The 23,845-nt window shown below is 33.5% G+C and overlaps 1 pseudogene; it reads left to right on the forward strand.

Moving 5' to 3' along the window:
* The first annotated feature begins 1,502 nt into the window (after positions 1–1,502).
* LOC105787095 (uncharacterized) lies at positions 1,503–23,568 on the forward strand (annotated as a pseudogene).
* The last annotated feature ends 277 nt before the right edge of the window (positions 23,569–23,845 follow it).

Below are 23,845 nucleotides of genomic sequence, written 5' to 3' on the forward strand. Positions count from 1 at the left end.
TTGATTCAATGTTCTTCAATTTGTTTTTATTTTTATTTTTCGTTTTCAAATCCAAACATTTAATTTTGTTATTTTTTTATTTTATTTTTTTCAGGCACGCAAGTTTTCTTGGGCAAGATTCTGCCTAAGATTTCATGGAACAAGATATTTTGCAAGTCCAGTCCCTGAGGATTTGACCCTACTTCCCTTTTACTATTATTTTTCATTATTTATTAGGGATAGAATATTTTTGGTGCTTTCAACGACCGCATCAAATTTTGGTGCCGTTGTCAGGGACTGGCAACGTATTAATCTTATTGTTTGTTTCTTATGACCAGATCTACTCCAGGTACTCTTACGTTCGATTCAAAAATTGAGAAAACTGCTAGAGCCAATCGCAAGGAGACAAAGTTACGAAAAAAGCAGTCAGCGGTGGTTGGAACTCAAAGTAACCCACCGCCAGAAATAGAAGTCGACGACGAAGCTGAGTCTAGGGTTAACGAAAACTCTACTCGAACACTTGAAAGCGAAAAAGTAGAAGTCGACCCACCAGAAGAAGTGCTTAACGCTAAGGGTTAACGAAAACCCGAATCTAGCACACCAACCAATGGCTCAAACGATTCGCCAACTGGCCGAAGCTCCGACAGAACAACGGCCATTGTGCATCGCGTATCCTACTATGGATACTGATTTTGAGTTAAAGACAGGTTTAATCCAGTTATTGCCAACTTTTCGTGGGTTACAAAATGAAAATCCCCACAAGCATCTGAAAGAATTTCATATGGTTTGTCTTAGCATGAAACCTCAGGGGATAACTGAGGATCAGATTAAGTTGCGTGCTTTCTCTTTCTCCCTAGTAGATTCTGCTAAGGAATAGTTATTTTATTTACCCCCTGGATCTATTACAACTTGGGCTGATCTATCTCGTTTGTTTTTGAACAGATTTTTTCCAGCGTCTCGAGCAGCTGAGCTAAGAAGAGAAATTGTTGGAATAAGGCAAAAAGAAGCTAAGTCCCTTTACGATTATTGGGAGCGGTTTAAGAAGTTGTGTGCAAGCTGCCCATAACATGGTATAACAGAGCAATCTCTTCTCCAATACTTTTACGAAGGTTTGAAGCCCATGGAGATGAATATGGTAGACGCTGCTAGTGGAGGAGCATTGGTCAACATGACTCCCCAACAAGCGAGAGACTTGATCTCCACGATGGTTGCAAATTCTCAGCAGTTCTGAGCCAATACTGAACCCCCTAGAAGGGTTCACCGGCTAAGTAATTCAACCTTAGAGGATAAAATTGGTAGACTTACTAATATGATGAACTCTCTTATTGTAGAAAAAGCCAAGACAGCTCGGTTCTGCGGAATATGTGCTACACCTGATCATGCAACTGATGTATGTCCTAGTTTGTATGATGATACCACCCATCTGGATGCTGTGGGAAATTTCCCTGGGCCGCCACAAAGGTAGTACGACCCCTACGCTAATACCTACAACCCAGGGTGGAGGGACCATCCTAACTTAAGTTATGGGGCCAATCCACGAAACAACCAGCCATACCAAAATCAGTTTCCGCAACAGCCACAAGGTTCAGGTAATTTTCTAGAAACCATGGTCAATAAGTTAGCAGCTAATGTTCTTGATTTTCAACAGCAAAATCTTAATTTCTGAAAAGAGATGAAGGATTTCGAATATAAAACCGAGGCGTCCATCAGAGAGTTGACCACATCGATTGAGAAATTGACCTCTCAAGGGAAGTTGCCGTCACAAACAGAACCAAACCCTAGACAAAATGCAAATGCAGTGACGTTGCGAAGCAGAAAGGTACTGGAATCAATTCCTGACAGGAATCATGCCCAAGAAATCTCCCAAGAAAAACTAAGAAAGACGAACAGGTCTGACCGAAGCCTCCATTGCCTAAAATTCAACCTCCATTTCAAAAATGATTCAACCAGTGTCGAAGAGATAAAGAAGATAAGGAAATCCTCGAAACATTTAGGAATGCCGAGATCAACATTCCGTTGTTGGACGCCATCAAGCAAATACCGCGATATGCTAAATTTCTTAAAGAGCTTTGCACCAACAAGCGAAAATTAACAGGTAATGAAAGGGTGAATGTTGGTGAGAATGTATCTGCAGTGTTACAGCGGAAAATGCCGGTAAAATGCAAGGATAGGGGCATGTTTGCAATACCATGCAAAATAGGCCATCTGAGAATTAAGAAGGCTATGTGTGATCTAGGGGCTTCTATTAATGTAATGCCGTATTCTATTTATGAATCACTTAACGCAGGTTTTTTGACAAAAATAGGTGTTATAATTCAATTGGCGGACAAGTCTGTTGGGCATCCAGAAGGAGTCATTGAGGATGTTCTGGTAAAAGTTAACGAGCTTATTTTCCTTGCAGATTTTTATGTGATCAAAATGGAGGAGGATAGCACTCCTGGATCTTCATATCTCCTGTTGGGTCGACCGTTCCTTAGTACAGCAAGTATTAAAATTGATGTTCGAAGTGGAACTCTCACGATGGAGTTTGATGGGGAGATCGTAAAGTTTAATGTCTACAACGCCATTAGCCATCCAAGCGAAATCTTGAGCGTAAATCGTATTGACATAATTGACTCTTTGGTGGAAGAGAATTTTGAGTCAATTTATGGAGATAATTCTGAACTTGATGAAATTGAATTTGTTAATGAATTATTATCTCCAAATACTAAATTGTTACCTTCTGTTATACAGGCACCAGAGTTGAGTTAGAACCCGTAGAATAGGCAAGGAAATTATACATCCAAGAGTTAGAAGAAATTCGCAATGATGCCTACGAGAATGCTCACATTTATAAAGACAAGACAAAGTTGTTTCACGATAAGAGAATAGCTCAGAAGCATTTTTCGGTTGGAAAAAAGTTTTACTTTATAACTCCGTGTTAAAGTTATTCCCAGGTAAGCTTCGATCACGATGGTAGGGACCTTTTATTGTTACTAAAGTGTTCACACATGGAGCGGTTGAAATAGAGAGTGAAGAATCTGGAAGGCGATTCGTAGTCAATGGCCAGCGGTTGAAGCCGTTTTATAAGAATTTTCAAGCCCACACGGTTAAGAAAATCCATTTGGAACCTCCATAGAACCAATAACGGCGTCGAGCTAACGACGTTAAACAAGCGCTTGTTGGGAGGCAACCCAATTTTTATTTTTACTTTTATTTATTTATTTTCTTTACTTTATTTATTACTTTATTTTATTTTATTTTATTTATTTGGATATTAATAAATTTTTCTTCTTTTGCTTAGATAAAACAGAGCGAAAATGCCAAAAAAATCGTTGAGCAACGCTTAGAGCGCATTGAGGCCCAACTTGAAACCTTTGGCCAGCAACTGACAAAGCTCATTGCCATCATTTGCGATCGACAGTAACAACACGAGGAGTTTTTCTAAACTTTTCTACCTATTTATTTATTTCCGTCCACATTGAGGACAATGTGCTTTCAGTAGGGGGAGGTACTCTTCGTTATTACTATCATTTTCTGCTGTGATTTTGGTTATTGTTGCTGGTGTTGCTGCTTGAGACTTTATTTTGTCCATATTTATTTTTTTGGAATCTCCTGCCTCTTTTCATGCCCAAGATTTTTACCAAGAATTGCCTACTGTTTGACCTACAAGTATGATTCTTGTTTTCTGAGAAAATTACGAATTTTCCATAATTGATTCCATCTCCACTGTTTTATTCTTATCAAACTAAAAATAATTGTGATTCATTAAGTTAACTTTATCTTGCTTTTCGTAAAATTGATCAAGTTTAAATACAAAGTAGACACTTAATATGTTTGCATGCTAAAATATGTTGATGACTATTAAGGTAATTACTGAAACTTATTTTTGACACTTGATTATTTTTTCTCTAAAGTCCTCATAAAAAAAGTTATTATTAAAATGTCGTTTAATGTTTCCGTGGTTATGAGTGCAGCTTAAAAAAGTGACTGACTGAGTAACCAGGGTAAGGTGCTTCGGTTGTCATCCTATTTTGCGTCAAAAGGTTGTGTGACATGTTAGGTAAAACTCCGCTAACCAGAATTAATTTTTAAGAACATGTTGGGCTGAGTAACCGGGGTGGGGTGTTTGGCTGTCATCTCTCTTCACGTCAAAAGGTTTGATGTGTTCTTAAGAAAAATTATAATAAATTAGGAGTTTGCTGGGCTGAGTAACCGGGGTGGGGTGCTTGGCTGTCATCTCTCTTCGCGTCAAAAGGTTCAGTATATTCCTAAAGCATAAAATAAAAGAGAAAGAAAAAAAAAGAAAAAAATAATTTGGGGACTAAAGGAGGAAACAAATAGAGTGTCTTAGTAGTTTTGGTAATTTACCTAATTTTCATTAAATAATTCAAGTTGATTCTAATTTTTGTGTGTATTAATTGGAAAACTTTTTCTGTTTTACTTAAAGCAAGCTTAGGGTTCTCTTTATTTTTCATATGCATTTTTGACTGATTTTTATAAAACTTTGGAGTTGTATTTCTTTTATGGCAGAATCTAACTTTCACAGTAGATAGGAACCATACTTGAGGGCAAGCATTGGCTAAGTAGGGGGGATTTGATAACACTCTAGAATAGCGTATTTTTATGTATTAATTATGTATTTATTCTGAGTATGATCCTGCTAATTTGAGCTATTTATGATATTTTATCTCATAGGGACTAAATTTGAGGCAAAAGCAAAATTAAGGGCCAAAAGCGTGAATTTAGAGATAAAATGGGCCAATGTACGACACAAGGAAAAGTTGGTGCCAAAAGTGCAAGCATGGAGGACACAATGGTTGAAATGCAAAAAGAAGAGATTTTATTCTATTAAACTCTATTTTAACTATATTAGGATAATTAATATTGAGATAATTATTAAGAATTATTTTTAGGATTTTATTTTATCTTTATTTATCTTCAATTAAATGTATTTATCTTTTAGGAATTTAAGTAGGATTAGAATATCTCCCCTAGCACTATAAATAGTGGGTGAAGTAACTCAAAATGGGATCCCATATGTTTTTCTGAAAACACTCTCTCCCCAAAAGTTTAGGCTTTTGTTCTTCTCATATTTGTTTTTAATAAAATCTTTATTTTTATTTATTTTCTTTTCTACCACAACCATGAGCCACTAAACCCATCTAGTCAAGGTTGTCAAAAATCCCAAAATGATTCATGAGGCTTAGAATCAGACTTAGCCTCCTCGCTGAGTATTCATCGTTTCTCCGCACTACGGGGCTGACGCTTCTATCCATGTCCCTTAAGAAGTAAGCTTTTCAACTTATGCAAAGGCGGCCGCTTTGTATGTTTTGGGAAGGTTGCACAGTATGTTCGTTAGCTTACTGCGTCAGAGGTTGGCAAGCCCAAGAGACAAAATGGCGTGGGATTCGCCATTGAAAAGCGTTGATCTAGCATAAGACGATCCCACAGAAGCGATTGTTGGCTAGAGTCAGGTTCCACTCAATCGTGAGTCTAAATCCTTAGAGCTGGTGGTCCTAGGCGTCCTCTTCCACTATAACTGGCTTATTCGGTTTGAGAAGGATCATCTAAAAGCCGAGGATTGAACCCAAGGCGGAACGAGACAACTGGAGGCTGGAATCTCCCATAAGAATTTCCTTTCTCTCAATTCTATTTTTAATTTCTCTAATTTTCGATTCAATATTCTTAAATTTGTTTTTATTTTATTTTTCGTTTTCAAATCCAAATATTTAATTCTGTTATTTTTTATTTTATTTTATTTTATTTTTTTCAGGCATGCAAGTTTTCTTGGGCAAGATTTTGCCTAGGATTTCACGGAACAAGATATTTTGCAAGTCCAGTCCCTGAGGATTTGACCCTACTTCCCTTTTACTATTCTTTTTCATTGTTTATTAGGGATAGGATATTTTTGGTGCTTTCAACGACCGCATCACCATGTAGAGCTCTTATTGCATTACTTAAAACCTAGGACTAAATTACAAAGTTGAGTGAACTACCCTTAAAAGCACCCAGCTCCACGTCGGGATGACGCAAAGAAGCACGTCGCAACATGCCTAGATGATAGGCCCTCACCCTGACTCCACGAATAGGGCGTCTCGATGCCAATTTCATATCCCGACAACATTCGAACGTCGTCTCGACGTCCCCTACATTTTTGTAGCAAACAAACCTGCAATTTAACAATTTAAAATTTGGGCACTTACCAGTTCATGCATTTAAGGTCTAAACTCAGTCTACAAAAGTCATATTACTCTCTTTCAACATTTAAGACATGATCACAACCTCCATAACACATCATGGCATATTTTGACTCTCTAAGTAAACAATACATTTCCGCATGTATCATTAGGCTCAAAAGAAAGTACTCAACTTACCGAAGTAACAAATCATGCCTTTCTAAAGGACCTATATGCACAAAATGAACTATTTGATCAATTGAAACATGTTAAAAGCTATAGTATACTTTTTTTTCCATTAAATCACATTTCAACCACTTTTCAAACTTTTTTAACGTAAGTGTCTCGAGCAAGAATAATATGCATCATCCATAACAAAAGTAAACAATAGAGGAAGTTTCGAATCCTAAATACCAATTCAAAAGGTCTAGCCCCAAATGAAACCCCACATTGCCTTTGTTCATAGTTCGAAACCAATATCACCTACTCAAGAGTTATGCCTTGGATGGATCACCACACTTGCCCACTCCTCACTCCTTAGATGCGCTACTAGTCTGCAAAGTTTTGGTAAAGTGTGTGAGCTTATGCAAGGCCAGTGAATGCTCAAAATTACTACTAAGCATACATAATCACAAAGGTTAAGCAAGAGCATACTATAGGCACGTTTACAATTCATTTTCATAAAGCTAAGTCGATATATTCTTGCCACAAATATCTCACAAACATAGTACTTATTCTCACATATAAACTCACCCAACAAACTCATATATTTCAATCACTGATAAATTGGCATCTTGAGACTATGAATCATACATGTATACAAGCACACACACGCATTCACGCATTAGATAAACGGATCTCCATCATACTAATGACTCAAAGAGTCTAACATGTACCAAAAGTGTAGCATTAAATTAAACACTCTCTAGCCTATCACAGGTCCTCAACTCCCAAATCACAAAACACAAAGGCGAGTACTCACAATCTTATGGCATACCAACTATATCCAATGGTTTCAAAAGTTACAAGGCCAATATATCCATACATACACATGTTTCTTTATTGATTTATGCACATTTAGTCTATTCATAACCAACATATTCAAATTCATAATACATTCACATAACATACTTACCATATTCACAATTAAGGCACTTACAAGTGATAGCACAATGCTAAAAAAGCCACAAACACATTAGATCTCATGTATGTGTATTAAACCAGTAAATTGTATACCATATCTTCAGTTTAAATCATATCACATTCTATTTTGACACATTGACATCATATTTAACCTCATTCGATATTTTTTTTGCAAAAACAAAGTAAATGGAGTAGGAAGACATACTTTCGGAACTTAGGATAAGTGTTTAAGCTAACCTAAGATCTCGATTAACACAATGAATCATGTATACCAGCAACAACTCCAAAACACTCATCGATCTTGCTTTCACCTGCTAGCTGAAACCTTAAACAAGCTTCGCCTTGCCTTTCACCTTGCTCGTAGAGGGCTCCGAAAAATCTGAGATGTCTCATACATAAAACACACAATACATATAGATCATTAACACCTACAAACAAAACAAAAATCAAACAAAAAAGTAGATCCAATCTAGCTCCACTTAAACTGAAAAATTCAACTAGTTAAGCCAAAAATTTCTTGATCAAATCTAGTTTTCGTTGCTTGAAATCGATTCTAAATATCTAATTAATCACTTTAGGATAGATCTAAACCACTTAGAACACCTAGGAAGTCAGAATTAAATTTTTAGAAAAATCATCTTAGAACACCTTGTAGAAAAATCGTCAAACCTTTAAAATCTCTTAACAATTTGTTAAAAGTAATATTAGGAACCTTTTAGTCTAATCAAAATAAGTTGAAAATCACTTAAAACTGAAGTTTAGTTTGGAAATCTGAATTTTTCCATTATTGATCTCAATTTTCGACATAATACATTAAACTTATAAAAACTCATTCTAAAGAATCAAACCTTGATTTGTAAAAAAAGGATGCATAAACACATAGTCAAGAAATAGAATCTTACCTTGTTGGGTGAAGAAAAACAAACCGGAGATTGAATTTTGTGAAAATCTAATAGAAAAAGAATGAAGAAATTGATGATGTTCTTGATGGTTTTCTTAAAAATTGAAAGATATTTTGGAGTTTAGGAGAAAAGAAAATCAAATTGGTTTACGATTAAGAGTTTTGCCAAATCCCAAATCTTTTAATTTTTGGTCAAATTGCTTGTGGGCAACTCCCAACTTTGCCCCATTTTCAAATTAGTCCTCTTTTCTAATTAAAAGTTATTCTTGATTCCTTTTGTAACGTCCCGTGTTCAAATCCTGTGTGTGCAAAGCGGGAAATGTTTTTGTTTCCCTTATACTGTGTCGTCCATATAGCCATAATTTGAGTTAAAATCAAATTCTGGGAAATCTGATATAGATAACAAACAAATTTAGTGGGCAGTTTTTTTTTAAATGAGAGAATAATCCCCTAAAATTTCTCCCTCAACCTGTAGTCCTACTCTTTCCACATTTTCCATTTTTTTTCCCATTTAGCTATTGGAACTCTCTTTCTATCATTCCTCTTCTCTATTTTTCCTCACTTTTTTTTGTTGTGTTCATAACTTTAAAAAATCATCCACTACTCTTTTCTTTTGCCGATTCTACCTCTGTTGTGACATCAATCATTTTTTCTATTCCATGTGTTGTGCGTTTTGGACGAGAATTTAGCAGGTTCGTCACTGTGTAAGTGTCATTGTGTTTCCCTTTTTCCATAGTGTGTATTTATCTTTTAGTTTCGTGAAAGGTAGGTGTTCTAAATTGCGTTAAATCCTCCCCTTTAATCATTTTGGGGTTTTCTACGTGAAGATTGTGAAACATCAACTCCTCCAACGGTCTAAGTGCGATTTATGACTGCTGTTATTTGCAAGGGTAAGTGGATGGAAGTTCCATTTAAGGGCTAGTTTGTTTAGTTTGTAATAATAAAGTGTTTGCGTTCGATTTAGTGGTCGAATTTAATACGATATTTTCTAATTAGTTTATTTTGAATGTCATTTTTAGGTGCTAAAATTGCAACTATTGTGTCGGCATCGAAAAATGACCAAGTGTCCCAACAGATAGCGAACGATACGAAGCTAATGTAACACCCCTAACCCGTACCCGTCGTCGAATTAGGGTTACGGAACATTACTAAACAAACAAAACATTGAAACAAACATCTCATACATGAACATAAATATATCATATAATAATCATACACATACATATCGTCCCTAAATCGAGCCCCCGATGCCTTAAAAAATACATTAGAAACAAGTTAGGACCAATTTGAAACAATTTGGAAAGCATAGGGAAAACATGCAAATTTTACAAAATAGAGGTCACACAGCCATGTGCCTCACGCGGCTGAGACACACGCCCGTGTCTCAGACCGTGTAACAATCGAATTAGGGACACACAAGCGTATCTCAAACTGTGTGTCACATGCCCGTGTCACAGGCCATGTGGACATGAATTTGCCCAAAATCAAGTCATTTCCAATACTAAACCATACACACACCTAAAAGCCTTTTATACACATAATCAAGACATCACATCATGACCAAAACTTACATGTAATGACCAATTCAATAGTCCAAAGACAATCAACCAATATGCCATAAAGGCACCTCAATTTCAAACATCCAAACTTACCTAAACTTGTATATTTGGTCACATTTCCATCATCAATTACTAGATCAATGCCTTTCAATACATTTCATAACTTTACCATATTCAAATTACCTCAAAACATACCACATAAGTCATTTCCAAAATATGCAACATGATATAGCATAATAACACAAACCATCAAAGCATTAAGTGACATCAACCAAGATAATTTATACATACCAGAACATCAACTAATCATCCTATACCATAACAAACATCCTGTACATGCCATTATAAACCTTGACCAAAAGTGCTCAAAACTACCAAATTGACTGCTGGATAGTATGATAAATTTTCTACGAGCTTCCAACCAAATCGAGTTTTCCGATGATCTACAGGAAAAGAAAACAACTAATGTAAGCAATAATGCTTAGTAAGTTCATATAAAGGTAACATAACTACTGAACATATTAGAATAAACAACTAGGCATAAATTTTCATTCTATCATAAGCTACCTTTCATTTTCTATTCTTTACACCTCTCATGGATACTTGGTGTAATCTTGCATATACATGTATATATATATATTTCCTTATAAGCATTTCCTATAATCATTTCACTAAAACGTTTCTCCTTACTATAATACTTACACTTTTAACATATAATCATTCCGTAATTCATCTTTCGTTTAAAAGTTTCATATAAACATATCATCCGAAATCAATTACTTTCACTAAACAATGTGAAAACTACATAAATACATTAATCATACATGTTATTCATTCACGAAGCACTTATAGGATTAGTACTAAAATAGTTCATCGTATGCTTCTGCATTGTAATAATTCAATCCAAACTCTTTCATATATGTATATAAATATCTAACTTTAACCATATAATCATTGATATAATTGTACTCACATATGATCAAATAGATCATTGAACATTTAACATTTTCTACTATCTTGACTATATGTTAGCCTTTAAGCACATAAATAATTTTGTAAATTCTATTAACCTTTAGCCCAATGAACTAGTAACTTGACTCGGATACTCAGGTAACTACACCACACCAAGGGCATCATAGATGCATAACAGGGGTACAAATGTACAAACAAGGACACCGAAGTGTATACAGGGGCACCGAAGTGCAAACAGAGGCACCAAAGTGCAAATAGAGGCACCAAAGTGCAAATCCTGTACAACCACGCATACTAACCCCTTTGGCATGTCAATCGTATCCTAATTGTTTACTATGTCCAAACGAGCATTTTAACCAAACTATAACTTTCATGAATCAGAGGCACCTCCATATTTCTCAATACACATGTTGTCAAATCATAATCATTCCATAATCATATATATATATATATATATATATATCATATTTCATAAATATTCAATAGTTTTCAAATAAATCCTTTCTCACCTTATATTCGGTTATAATACTTCAATTTCCAACTCGCATACTAAACATCATATATATATATATATATATATATACATTCATAAATTAGTAGTAAATATATATATGCACAATTCTATACCTACAAACTTACTTGGTTAAATTGAAGTAATAACTAATTACAAGGGCTATTTGGTAATTTTATTTTTTCCTCAATTTTCCTCTCGTTCTTGGTCTAAAATAATAATTTCATTCAATCCACTATTTCAAACAGCAAAAATAAATTCATTTTATGCAATTAATTCCTTTTTAGACATTTTACAAAATTGCCCCCAATATCTTAATTTAATTTAGTCCCTGAGCCTAAAACATGCAAATTAACCTTTTTTTTTTAAATTCTAAGCTTAGCCGAATGGTTTGGAACTCCTTTACAACCCATATTTTTTATTATTTCACAGCAAGTACTTTTACTTTTGCTAATTTCACATTTTAGTCCTTAAACATTAAAATTATCAAAAATTACTTTATAAAATATGTATTTAACAACAAAGCTTAACAATCTATTATAAATTTTCACAAACACCGCAAATTCATACATGGAACATTCTAAAATATTTGATCATTTCTAAAACAGAGGTACGGGTTAGCTAGATCTAGTTGCAACGATCTTAAAAATATAAAAATTACAAGAAATAAATGAAGAATGGACTTACATACATGAGCCCAAAGAAAGACCGAAACTTCAAGCTCTTTAACAATGTAGTTCGGTTGAAGAAAGGATAAAATAAAAACATAGCTTTCATGTTTCCTATTTTAACATTATAAATTTATTTTAATAATAAAAATAACATATAAAACTTATAAAATTAAAAGAAATTAAAGCTCAAACCGTCCCACTATCTTAAGGATGGTTAATTTATCCATTACGGTCATCCAATTATATTTCTTTAATAAATTAACACCTTTAAACTAATAGTAATTGACTTTTTCAACTATTACGATTTAGTCCTTTTCGCTTAATTAATCATTTAAACATTAAAATTTCTTAACAAAACATTAATACAACCTTAATAACACTCCATTAATATTTAATAAAATATTTTCGGCTCGGTTCATAGAAAAGAGGTCCCGATACCTCATTTTCTAAAATCACTTGACTTTAAGGTCATACCACTTGAGCTTAATTAATCTTCCATTCAATAAAAATCATTAAATAAAATTTTAATCATTACACCAAATTACTCGTAAATATTAAAATAATAATATTTACCAACTCACACGTCGAATTTGTGGCCCCGAAACCACTATTTCGACATTACAAAGAAATAGGTTGTTACAGCTGAAAAGTATATTGTCGACTCCATAGGACCGCCTGCCAAACTGTGCGAGCCACATGGTCGTATGGGCCACACAGAACTAGGTCATGTAGGTTGTGTGGGCCACACAGACGAGTTCTAAACCATGTTGGCTAGATAAGTCATGTGGGTCACACGGGCGTGTGGGTCCATTTTCAGTAAAATTTAGTTAAAGCCATGTATGATGTGTGATTTAAGGTTAACGACCCCGTGGGGTTTGTTATGTGCATGTATAACTTATATATACGAAATTTGATATTCTACTTCTGCATGTGTAACTTTTGGAAGCATATTTGCATGTTCTTATGTGTAAAACATGTATGATTTGTGTGCATCTGGATATATGGATAGTGATTGCATATGAATTGGGTGAGATTATGATTTGATGGAGGAAATGTTGGTAGTTTAATGATCTGTCTTATCTGGTGGTTTGGCCATACTTATTTGGTTTTGGTAGATTACCGCATTATTTTTAGCAGCTTGACTGCACTATTCTAAAAAGTGGCATACGTTCACTATCTTGGTATGTGGGGTTGGATGGGTATTTATTACCCTAACTAGTGTGTAGGGATGGACGGAGATGGTGTGTAGCGGATAGGGGTAGGATTTGTATTTGTATTTGTATATGTACTTTCGTTTATATTTGTAACTGATTTGTCTGTCATACTGCATCACGAGATATGTCTTGCTTTCGTATCTATCCGATTTTTTATTTCTGTGTGAATTTGTTATCTGATCTGTTTGTATGGGTTGAGTTACACACTGAGCTTGTTAGCTCAATCTATATTTTTATCTTTTCAGGTAATCAACAAACATAGGACCGAGCGGCCTGCGTGAGCTCAGATTGGTTTCTCAGTTAGTTAAATGTGTTGGTTCATGTTTTTAAATGATTATGAACTTTTTGGACTGTGTAACTGTTTGGTACTTTTCTTTTAGGTTTCGGTTTGCTTTTGTAGGATTTAGTAAATATTATTTTAAAAATGCAAAGTTATATGTTTTTACAAACTAGAGTCACGATTTTTAAAATTTAATACTTTGAAATTTCTACTAAAAAACTAAGTAATCAATCAAACAGTTTTCTGTAAAATGGACAACTTCAAACACAAACTTTCTAAAAGCTGGAAAGAGGTTTGCAAAAATTAATATTTTCGAAACACATGCTTTCTAGTTTAAAATCTAGGTTTAAAACTGATTTAAGTAATTCTTCAAGATTCGGCCATAACGTCTAGGCTAGGTGCGGGGTGTTATACCTTTTCTTTAAAATCCATTTTAAGGAAAATATTTTCCAGTTACATAATTTTGAATTCCCGAACCTAATTTTGGGCTCTAATTTTCTAGAATTCATCCCAAGGCCCAAATCGAAAACTCGATTCACTAATCCGAAACTACTAGGCCGAATTTTGGGATGTAATACTAGGCCTTTTGATCCCTTTTTTTGGTTGGTTGAGGCATCAAGTTCATCAATGGTACATCAGCAAGCAACAAGTGTCTTTCACTTACTCCTCATCTTCTTTGGAGCATCAGGAATCAATTGTACTTTACCTATGTTTGCATCTTTCTTCTAAACACGTACCCCTTCAAGCAGTAACTCGAGTTACTCTTGGAGTTGTAACTTGATTAGCAATTGAGGCTACCTCAACCAATTTTTCTTCTTTTTCTAGTTAAACACCAACGTCTAGTTCTTATTCAATGCCAGCCAAAGACACTTCTTCTGCAAACTCTTATACATTTGGTTCAACCTCAAAAAGCTCTTTCTTTTGCTATAGGCCCTTAATGATATGATTTATTGCTTGGTCTTGAACTATTTGGGGTTCTTCCTTTAATAGCCTACCAACCTCTTCGATTTCTTTCTTGATCTTTTCTCTTAATGCTTCCAAAGCATAAAAAACAACCTCTTGGTCTCTAGCCTTATCAATTTCATCTACAATAGTATGCTCAAAGGCAGGATAATACTTGAAGACTACAAAATCATACCTTCAAACAACTCATTTGTCTCATTTACCTTGGCGGAGGAACTTGAAGGACTTCTTCAATTGTAGGCAAAATAGGGTTGACTCGAGAAGCTCTTTATTTGTATACATTAAAATTGTTTACACATGCATTTTACTTTAATGTCCCAAATTGTTTATTCATGGCTTATATTTGTTTGTTTTATTCATGGCAAAATAACATTTTACTTTAAAATGCATGTATAATTTTAAAATTTATACTAAAATTCAAGCCATGAATAAAACAAACAAATATAACATAAATTTGTTGATTCAAATTTGAGTCATTCGTGTATATAAAAAAAAATTCGAGTCATTCGCAATCCTAGATGCCAATGGGGAAGTGTGTCGGCCATGGACGAATACGTAAACGGGGGACTTAATTAATGCTTGGGGGTAAGGAGACCGAACCTGCTGGTGAAACCAGACTTAGCACATACACACAGAGAAAGGTTACAACATTCAACTAGAAAACAACAGCCATAAATGAACAGTTTTAATTTTATGAATTAGACTATTAGTGCGGTAGTAAATATTCCTAGTAAATGAAGTTAAAAAGAAAAAAGAAAAAAAAGAATAGAGAAGCTGTTGTCTTGTTTTTGCATATTAAAGAGAAAAGAAAGAAGAAAAAGTTAAGAGATAAAAACAGGAAAATCCGATGGATTGACAGCACATCCACTGTCTGTCTTATGATTTGATGACCCACGATTTGACGTTTGACTTGTCTTTTCACCCTCCTCCTTCACTCTTCAGCAGAATCATTTCGTTTTTTCTTCGAATCCTAAACCACATCCAATCGAGAAAAAAATTGCAGAAACAGCAAGAAAAATGTTTTTAATGCAGCGGCTGAAGATCAAACAGAAACCACCGGTCACCCCAACCTCTCATTTTCGGTTCTGAAAATGGTGATGGAGAAAGAGGGGATGAATAAAATTGGTGAGCTGTTGGAGGAAGAAGAAAGAAGTAAGAACCAAATTCGAAGGAAGTGAAAGAAGCTTAATTTCGCTGTATTGGATGAAAATAAGGATGGGTTCATCGATGCAAAGGAGTTCAGGAATGAACTGTTTTCGTTAGGTTTGGTAGATGAAGTTTCGGAAAATGACTGCAAAACAATGATTAAAGGGTTTGATGATAATTTTGATGGACTAATTGATTTTAATGAATTTATAAAAGTTTTGGGGACAAGTTTCTGTTGCTCAAATTCACCTTCATTTCCACCTCCATACACTCTTGTATATTTAACTGTATTGGTTAAAATTAAAGTTATCTAAATAATTTTTTTGCTGTTTTGGGTAAAGTAAACCAAAAATCACTTAATTATTAGTAAGTTTGTACTTTGGTCACTCAATTTTAAAAAAAAGTTACACATTGATCTTTGAACTATTCGAAAGTTACAAATTGGTCACTAGCTTTTACAATTTGGCCACTCAACTATTAGTAAGCTTACAATTCGGTCATTTAATTTTAAAAAGTTATAAATTGGTCACTAAACTGTAATTAAGTTTACACTTTGAATATTTACATCATTACTTCCTAACTCGATAATCTAAACAATATCAACTAAGGGTGGAGCCAGAAATTTTAAATTGTGAGGTCAAATTTTGAAAAATTAAAAATGATTATAAAGGTCTTATAAACTAATAATTTGTTTTTTTTTTTTTTTGAAAAGTTGTGATTGTGAGGTTGATAATATAGTTTTTTGCAAATATGCATGCCATTCTGAGGTTGATTGTATCATTTAGATATGTAATTTTAATTCTTAATCTTGGATCTGTTTGAAAGGTTTTCAAAACTAAACTAAACTTAACTCTTTAGACTTTTTCAAATTAAATCACTTTAGTTCTTTTTGGTGTCATGAGAATGCAATATGTCAAACACAATATGAACACAAACACAAGATTCACAATAATGACACTATCAACAATATTTTCTAAATAGAAATGCTAAATTTCTAATCAATTTTCAAGAAATTCGATACTATAAAGGCAATCAATCCTAATTTCTCCTAGTATTTCTATTAATAAACCTATAAAAGTTATTACTCAATCAAGATATTAGGAATCTCAAACTAAATCAATATTCCAAAATTATTTGACTGAATAAAATAGAATCTTGCATAGAAATCCCAATCCTTCATAAGAAAAGCCACAATCCTAAACTTTTAGATATTAATCAACAAAACTTGAAAGAGTTATTATCAAATTAAGAAGACTTACTTAAAAGTATTGAACGATTAATCACATATATTATAAAAATTATAGTGTGTAAGAGAATAAGAGAAATTTAAGAAAAATGATGAATGTTTATGTAAATAATAGGCCTAAGGGTTTTTGAGTTTTACTAGTGGAGAAAACAATTTTTTTTATATAAAATAATCATTTTTCAAAAATTTTGATGGCTCATTTAAAAAAAAAAAAAAGAGGTCAATTCACGTCTTCTTTTAACTTTTTCTTTATGGGGTCCACAATCATGAATGTGGCTCCACCACTAGTATCAATAACTCAAGCCCCAAGTTTGGGTCCAATAGGAATGATGTTGGGCTTTGGTGCAATTGAGGCTGATTGGGCTTGAATGTGATTCAACCCAATCTGGAAACAGGAATAGAAATTAGAATTAATTAAAAATAAACTAATGAAAGAAAAATAACAAGGATAAAATATGCCCTTCCACCCCCCTAATCAATTGTAAGTATTTTCAAACTCGAATATAAGTAGCTGATGTCAATCCTCTAGATTCTTTTGGAATCTAATAAACTGGACCAAAGGATAGAAAAGTTATATATACCTCCACTTTTCTAAGAAAATTGATAAATAAATAACAACCCTGATTAAATCATGAAATATTTTCTTGAAATTAAATCCCTTCCATGCTCCTATCAATACCTTCAAAAACAATTAGTAGATATTAGTAATTGATCCAAATAAATGCTAAGTGGTATTGAGTACTCTCGACAGACTTAAATACAATTATATATGAACCCTATGTGACAGCCTAATGGTCAAAAGTATTTATTATCGCATGTGCGATTTAGATTCGAGTCGTGCTAATTACGATTGTTGTTCGAACTTTATATTGTTATTGTAATTTACTAATTAAAAAAAATTCATATATACTATTTTTGTCCCTTAGTCATGAGATGAAATGTGTATATGTCATTTAGTGCAGAGCATGTGAATATAAAAAAAAAAAAGATTTAAATAATTTCTCTCTGAATTTTGAGTAGCATCACCAAAAGGAGAGTGTCATTAGCTTCTCCTTTTTGCATAATTGATGGTTATTGACAAGCATCACCAAAAGGAGAGGTGTCGTTAGCTTCCTTTTGTCTGCTGAGGAGTCATTTCAGTCTTTTCTTTTTTAATATTCTTTTTAAGACATTTTAGAAAGAAAAAGATAGGCTCTTTTACATTAATAATACAAAACAATTAAATAAGAAAAAAATTATCTTATGAGAATAATATGTTTTGATAAGGCCATGTAATACACGACATCACCCTTACAAGAATTCCAATTATAATTAAATCATTTCAGGTGAAAAAGAAATGTTTTTTCACCGGTGTCATCAGTTTGTATGGAAACATTGAAATTTTATTGAAGAAATACGGGCAATTGCATCAAGTATAAAGGAAGCCCGATTAAGTGGCGACCCTGGTTTAAAATTTGAAAAACAATTTTTGTTGCAGTGTATTGGGGGTGAGACTACCATAACTGATTGGTCACATCACAAATAAGAGTGTCAAGGCAATGCTGCCTGACAATCGGTCACCGCAACCCCTCCCCCAATACATCTTTTATATATATTAATTTCACCTTCCAGGCCAATATTTAAACATTGATCCCCTCCCCTCCTCCCACACAGATTTTGGAGTTGAGCAAGGGTACAAAAAAAAAAAAAAAAAATTCTCCTCCCATACAAATTTTAAACAGAAGCAACGGTTAAAAAAACAACTTATCACGAGTTGGAGTTCTAGGGCATCTTGTGAAACTTATAAGGTTCAGTTTTTTTTTTTAAATAATTTATATATTATATGCTTATATTTTATGTGCAAGGTTAGATTTAGAGTTTAAGGTTATATTATATGTTTATAATTTATTTGTTGGAGTTTTGGGGCAACTTGTGAAATTGTTTCTAATACGTATGTTAAAATTATTGATTTTTAAATAAAATAAATTATGTTTTAAAATGTTAATTAATTATGTTCATATTTTATTTATTGTGTTTTTGCTTTAGAAGTCAGTTGTGAAACAAAGAGATAAGTGTGTGTGATTGAAGTTTTTATTTTTGTTATTTTTATGTTTGTAATTTATATTTTAATAGATTAGTTATGTTTATATTTTTAAATAAAGATACATATGTTTTAATATTTATTTGTGTAGAATAGAAATTTCTAGTTTCAAACATTCGAGTTAAGGTAATTTCTTTTGTATTTTTCTATTTAGTTGATTTATATATTATTATGCCGATCTTTCATTTAAAAATACAAAAAAAAACTCATTTGCGAAAATGAGTGAGATAAGAATTATTTATGTACAAAAATAGGTTGGGTTAAGAATTATTTACAAGAATGTTGTTATTATTTAGGGTTATTAATCTAAAAATACAAAAATTATTTATGAAAATGGGGTGGGAAAAATATTTATTAGAATGCTTAGAAGCGTTATATTGTTTTAATATAATATGTTTATTCAATTTTGTTTATGTAGATATATCAAAATGACTTCATTGATAAGAGCAACCGATAATATTGCTTTGATTATTAATGTGTCGATCAAAATTTGATTGCTACTTGCTATTTATTTAAATAGGAATGTTATTTATTTAAATGAAAAACATAATTGCTATTCATAATTAATCTATACAACTGCATATATCTAAAATTTTAGTAATGGTGTAATTTGTTATGGACAAGGTGAGTACCATGTATTGAGAGCAGGTGTCCACTCTCCAAGCTACGAGCTAAACAATTGTATTTTCCTGTTTTTGAATGTTGAAGGATTTTGGACATCGATATTGATTAGGACATTTGAACTTAGGCCCAACTTAATATCGACCTTGGTTGAATGTGGCGTCTGGAGACCCACACATTTCATTTGCCGTGTGAGGAGTGTATTATCACTCTTAGGCTCCTAATTGATGAAGTTGCGGTCTTGGGTTCAAGTAAAGTGGTTGGTGTTGTGTCACATTGCTATTAGTTACTTGGACGATCATCGGCTAATGGTGCTACTAGATTTAGCACTGTAACACGCCAAACCCGATCCTATAATAAGATTTGAGAATGGTACATCACTACTTAAAAACAGTCAGACTTAAAATCACTTTAGTAGAAGCTTCAAATAATTATTACAAGGTTATAGTTATAAAACATTTTTTTATAATTTTTATTCTATTAAATTAAAAGAAACATTATTAATTTGTAATATTATCCAAGACATATGGCATATAAACTTAAATAAGACAACTTCAGTAATAAAATACATCGACTTAAACTCAAATATTATTACTTTATAAAACTTTCATCTAAATAAGGTCTTAATAAACAAAACTTTATAGACACATCATTTTCAAAATACACCTATGTGCCACCCCCTTAAAGCAAACATGATATGGAAACAAAGCAAACATCATACAATCTAAACAACTCTCTAGCGAGTCCTTGATAAAATTTCATTCAAACAAATCTTGAGAACGAAAAAGAATAATAGAGTAAGTTCATATGAACTTAGTGTATAACGACCCGAAAGTCAATGGTACCAAAAAGCGCGCTTTTGGAATCTTGTTTTCGTAAATTGGACTCGTAAATATTTCTATTAAATATTTACGAAATTATAATTGAAGTGAATTGAGTTTCGGTTGGGTAATTTTATTGAATTAGGGCCTAATTAACGTACAAGTATGATGGTCACTAAACTAACTATAAATACGACTAAGGCAAGCGCACCTATCGAACAATAGTATAGTTATGGTGAGTAGGGAATATCATATCCACAAGGACTAAAAGTACTAGTAATTACTGTTTTTCTATTATTTAGCCGACAAATTGGAGTGATTGTTTTTAATCTAAAATTACTAAACTAATCTAACTAAGAACGGAACAAAGAATGAAATAGGAAAATAATCAAAGATAACCAATGAGATAGACAATACCCAGGAAAGAATCCACCTAGACTTCACTTATTATTATGAATCTGAATTAAACGATTTTTTCACTTGTGTCTTGATCAGTAAAAATCCCTAAATTATGTTAATATCTCTTTCGAGAGTAAGAACAACTAACTCTAGGTTGATTAATTGAAACCTCTTTCTAATTAAAGCCCCTATCGTCGCATTAACTCGATCTATGGATTCCCCAATTAGATTTGACTCTAAGCCGATAGATTTATGTCGTCCTATTTCTAGGATTGCATACAACTCCACTCAACTATGCTAGATCTACTCTTAAAAAAGAGACTTTTACTCCACTAAAATAAGCACATTAAACTTGAATTAATATCTCAAAAATATTAAAACAAGAAATAAGTATACATAATTGAGAACAACAATCAAGTATTTATCGCGTAAATTAGAAATCAAATAATAAGATTCATCAAATGTTTCATCTTCCCTAGGTATCTAGGGAATTTAGTTCATAATCCTGAATAGAAACAGCTCAAAGTTAAGTAAGTTAGGATAGCAACAAAACATAAAGAAACTCAATAAAACTTCGAAGGAAATTAAATAGAGATCTTCGATCTTAAAGGAGATTCGCTTCTGAGTTTATTCCAATGGCGTTCTTCGAGTCTTTTCTTTGATGTTCTCTATGTGTCCCCTTAAGTCTTCTTCTAATTGGTATTTATAGAATTTAAAATGCTGAGAAAGCTTAAAAATTGACAGTGTGTTTGGTTCAGTGTAATAGGTAATCCATTACGCCCCGATTACGCGCCTATTACATTACCGACCTATTCCGGCGTTTGGTTCGCTGTAATAGGTATTACGCGCGTATTACAATACCGACCTAATCCCCAAATTCTCTATTTTTCTATTCCCTTCCCAAATCGAGGATTACCCATTACGTCCGGCTTCCCTTTCCAAGTCTCTGTTTTACCCTCCCTCCCTACCCGACCCTCTCCTTTTCTCGTCCTCATCATTTCTCCTCGTCGCTTTTACCGATTCTCTCTCGATCATTTTTTCCCTTTCATTTGTTGCAGCACATTTGAAAGCCACTGCTTCATTTTTTCTCTCGGTCTCGGCGTGAGGTATGAATCTTGGTGTTCATTTTTCAGGTCTGGTTCCTTTTCGGTTTCTTGGTGTTAATTCCCTTTTCTTTTTATTTGGTGTTCAAATCCATCAACGCCAAGTGGCTTCGGGATTTAAAATCCAACTATTCGGGTTTATTTTGTGTTTGCTTCATGAACTTGGATTTTAATCGAGAATTTCTCTGTATGTTTGTAGTGGAAATATACAATAGAGGTGTATTTATACATGAATAAATCCTAATTTTTTTCTATTTACAACGTGATAATATTAATGAGCTCATTAAGATAGTCGAAATGCTAGAAGAGCTCATCAAGATAGCATCATTAAGTTTGGTTATAGTTGGAGTAATGAACCGTGGATTTTATCTTTTTGGAAAATAAGTATTGAAAGACCTAATAGTATAAACATGGTTACAATTGTGTGCACTGTGGGAATAAGGTTAAATTGAGTGTTTCTTGAGAAGAATGAGTGAACCCAACCCTATAATACATTGTAGTGTGTGTTTTTTCTTCCTTTCTATGTGAAACCGAGTGGGATACTTAGTATTGCGGTGATAATGAAAGCGAGAATGTCTTGGATGTTTTTTCTTAGGGAAGGTCAGAGTGAAGCATTGAATGAGAGAATCGAGTCCACGGTTGGGAATTTTTGAGTGTTGTTGGAAGGTTGCGGGTTGAGCAACAAAAGCAAGTGCGAGATTTCGGTAACTGATTTTGTTCTTGAATCTAATCCTTGATAAATTCATGATTCATGTCATGGCCCTTTCTTTTGGGGGGGGAGGGGGGTGTTCACTTTTGCTGGGTTTATTTCATAGCTCTTGGAATAGCTTATTTGGTAATGCACAAACGCCACCAGTGGAGAGTTTTATGAATTTAAAATTTGGCTCTAATACACTTCTGTGCTGCTTGACCATTACGTGTGTTTCTGAATCCTAATGTTATGGTGCCCAAAGTGATTGGTTCTATTGCTTACAAACCAAACCTTAATGGAAAAATAACAATAGTTTGAAGGTATTTAAATGGGAGGAGTTAAAGGTTTTCTTTTCTTTTCTTGACATATGTTCTTGGGAGCCTTACGAAATTGCGGTCATCATTTGTTTTAAATGCCTTCTTTTGATCTTTGGTATTATTTTTGCTTCATTTACAATAGGAAGAGTTAATGTAAGAGACCCTTTTCTTTCTTTTGAGGAAAATTATGGCGTTCGTGTTTTCAAATATCTTGTATCAATGGCATTTCCAAGAACCAACCCTCTCTCTTAACCTCATCATGAACTGCATGGCCATAGTTTCACACCAACTTAAATTCTAGCAAGTTGTATTATCGAATTCCATTTCTAGTTAGTTATTGGAGGCTCAAGCTAGAATTCAACTTTACATCTACTACAACATTTTTGAAACCGACCTTTGTCGGTTTACATAGGATGTACCATTATTTTTCGAGTAAATGCAATAACAAATTGGCCATCGGATCTTTTCTTCTTTTGTTGGAATTGAAATCGTTCATCCGCAAATTTGCTGCATTTACTACTCCATTTTGATGATTTATTAAAATATGACATCCCTTTAATTCATGCACACAGGAAGAGGTATTGGAAAGAGCAAAAAGAGCCAAAGAGCAAGCGGCACGCGAGGAATTGGAGGCACAAAGGCTGATTCCAAAGTCTACTTCCCTAAGTACATCTATGGGCAAGTGGTGCCACTTGCAAACAATGGGGTGCAGACTAAAGCTTCGCCCTCAAGCGCCAATAACGGAGTTTCTACAACCCCATCCTCCTATAATCCCCCAACCTGCTGCTGCTAATACGGACCACGGGCACGATACTAAAAGGAATAGTGCCAAGTATCTCTATTTGTATTTCACACTTTTCATCCGTCTGATACCAAATAAATATAATATCCAGGGTGTTTAATCCCCATTATCCTTTTTGTTTGAATCTATTTCTGCTCCCTTTATATTCAACAAAAAAAATAACTTTCAGGTTTATACGTTCAGGTTCTTAAAAAGTATGTAAGCATTCATTAAATAACATTTTAACAAGTGACAGCATTGAAAGGAATTACATCGATTAAACAAAATT

Source organism: Gossypium raimondii, chromosome 1 (genome assembly GCF_025698545.1).
Source record: "Gossypium raimondii isolate GPD5lz chromosome 1, ASM2569854v1, whole genome shotgun sequence".
Classification (NCBI taxonomy): Eukaryota; Viridiplantae; Streptophyta; class Magnoliopsida; order Malvales; family Malvaceae; genus Gossypium; species Gossypium raimondii.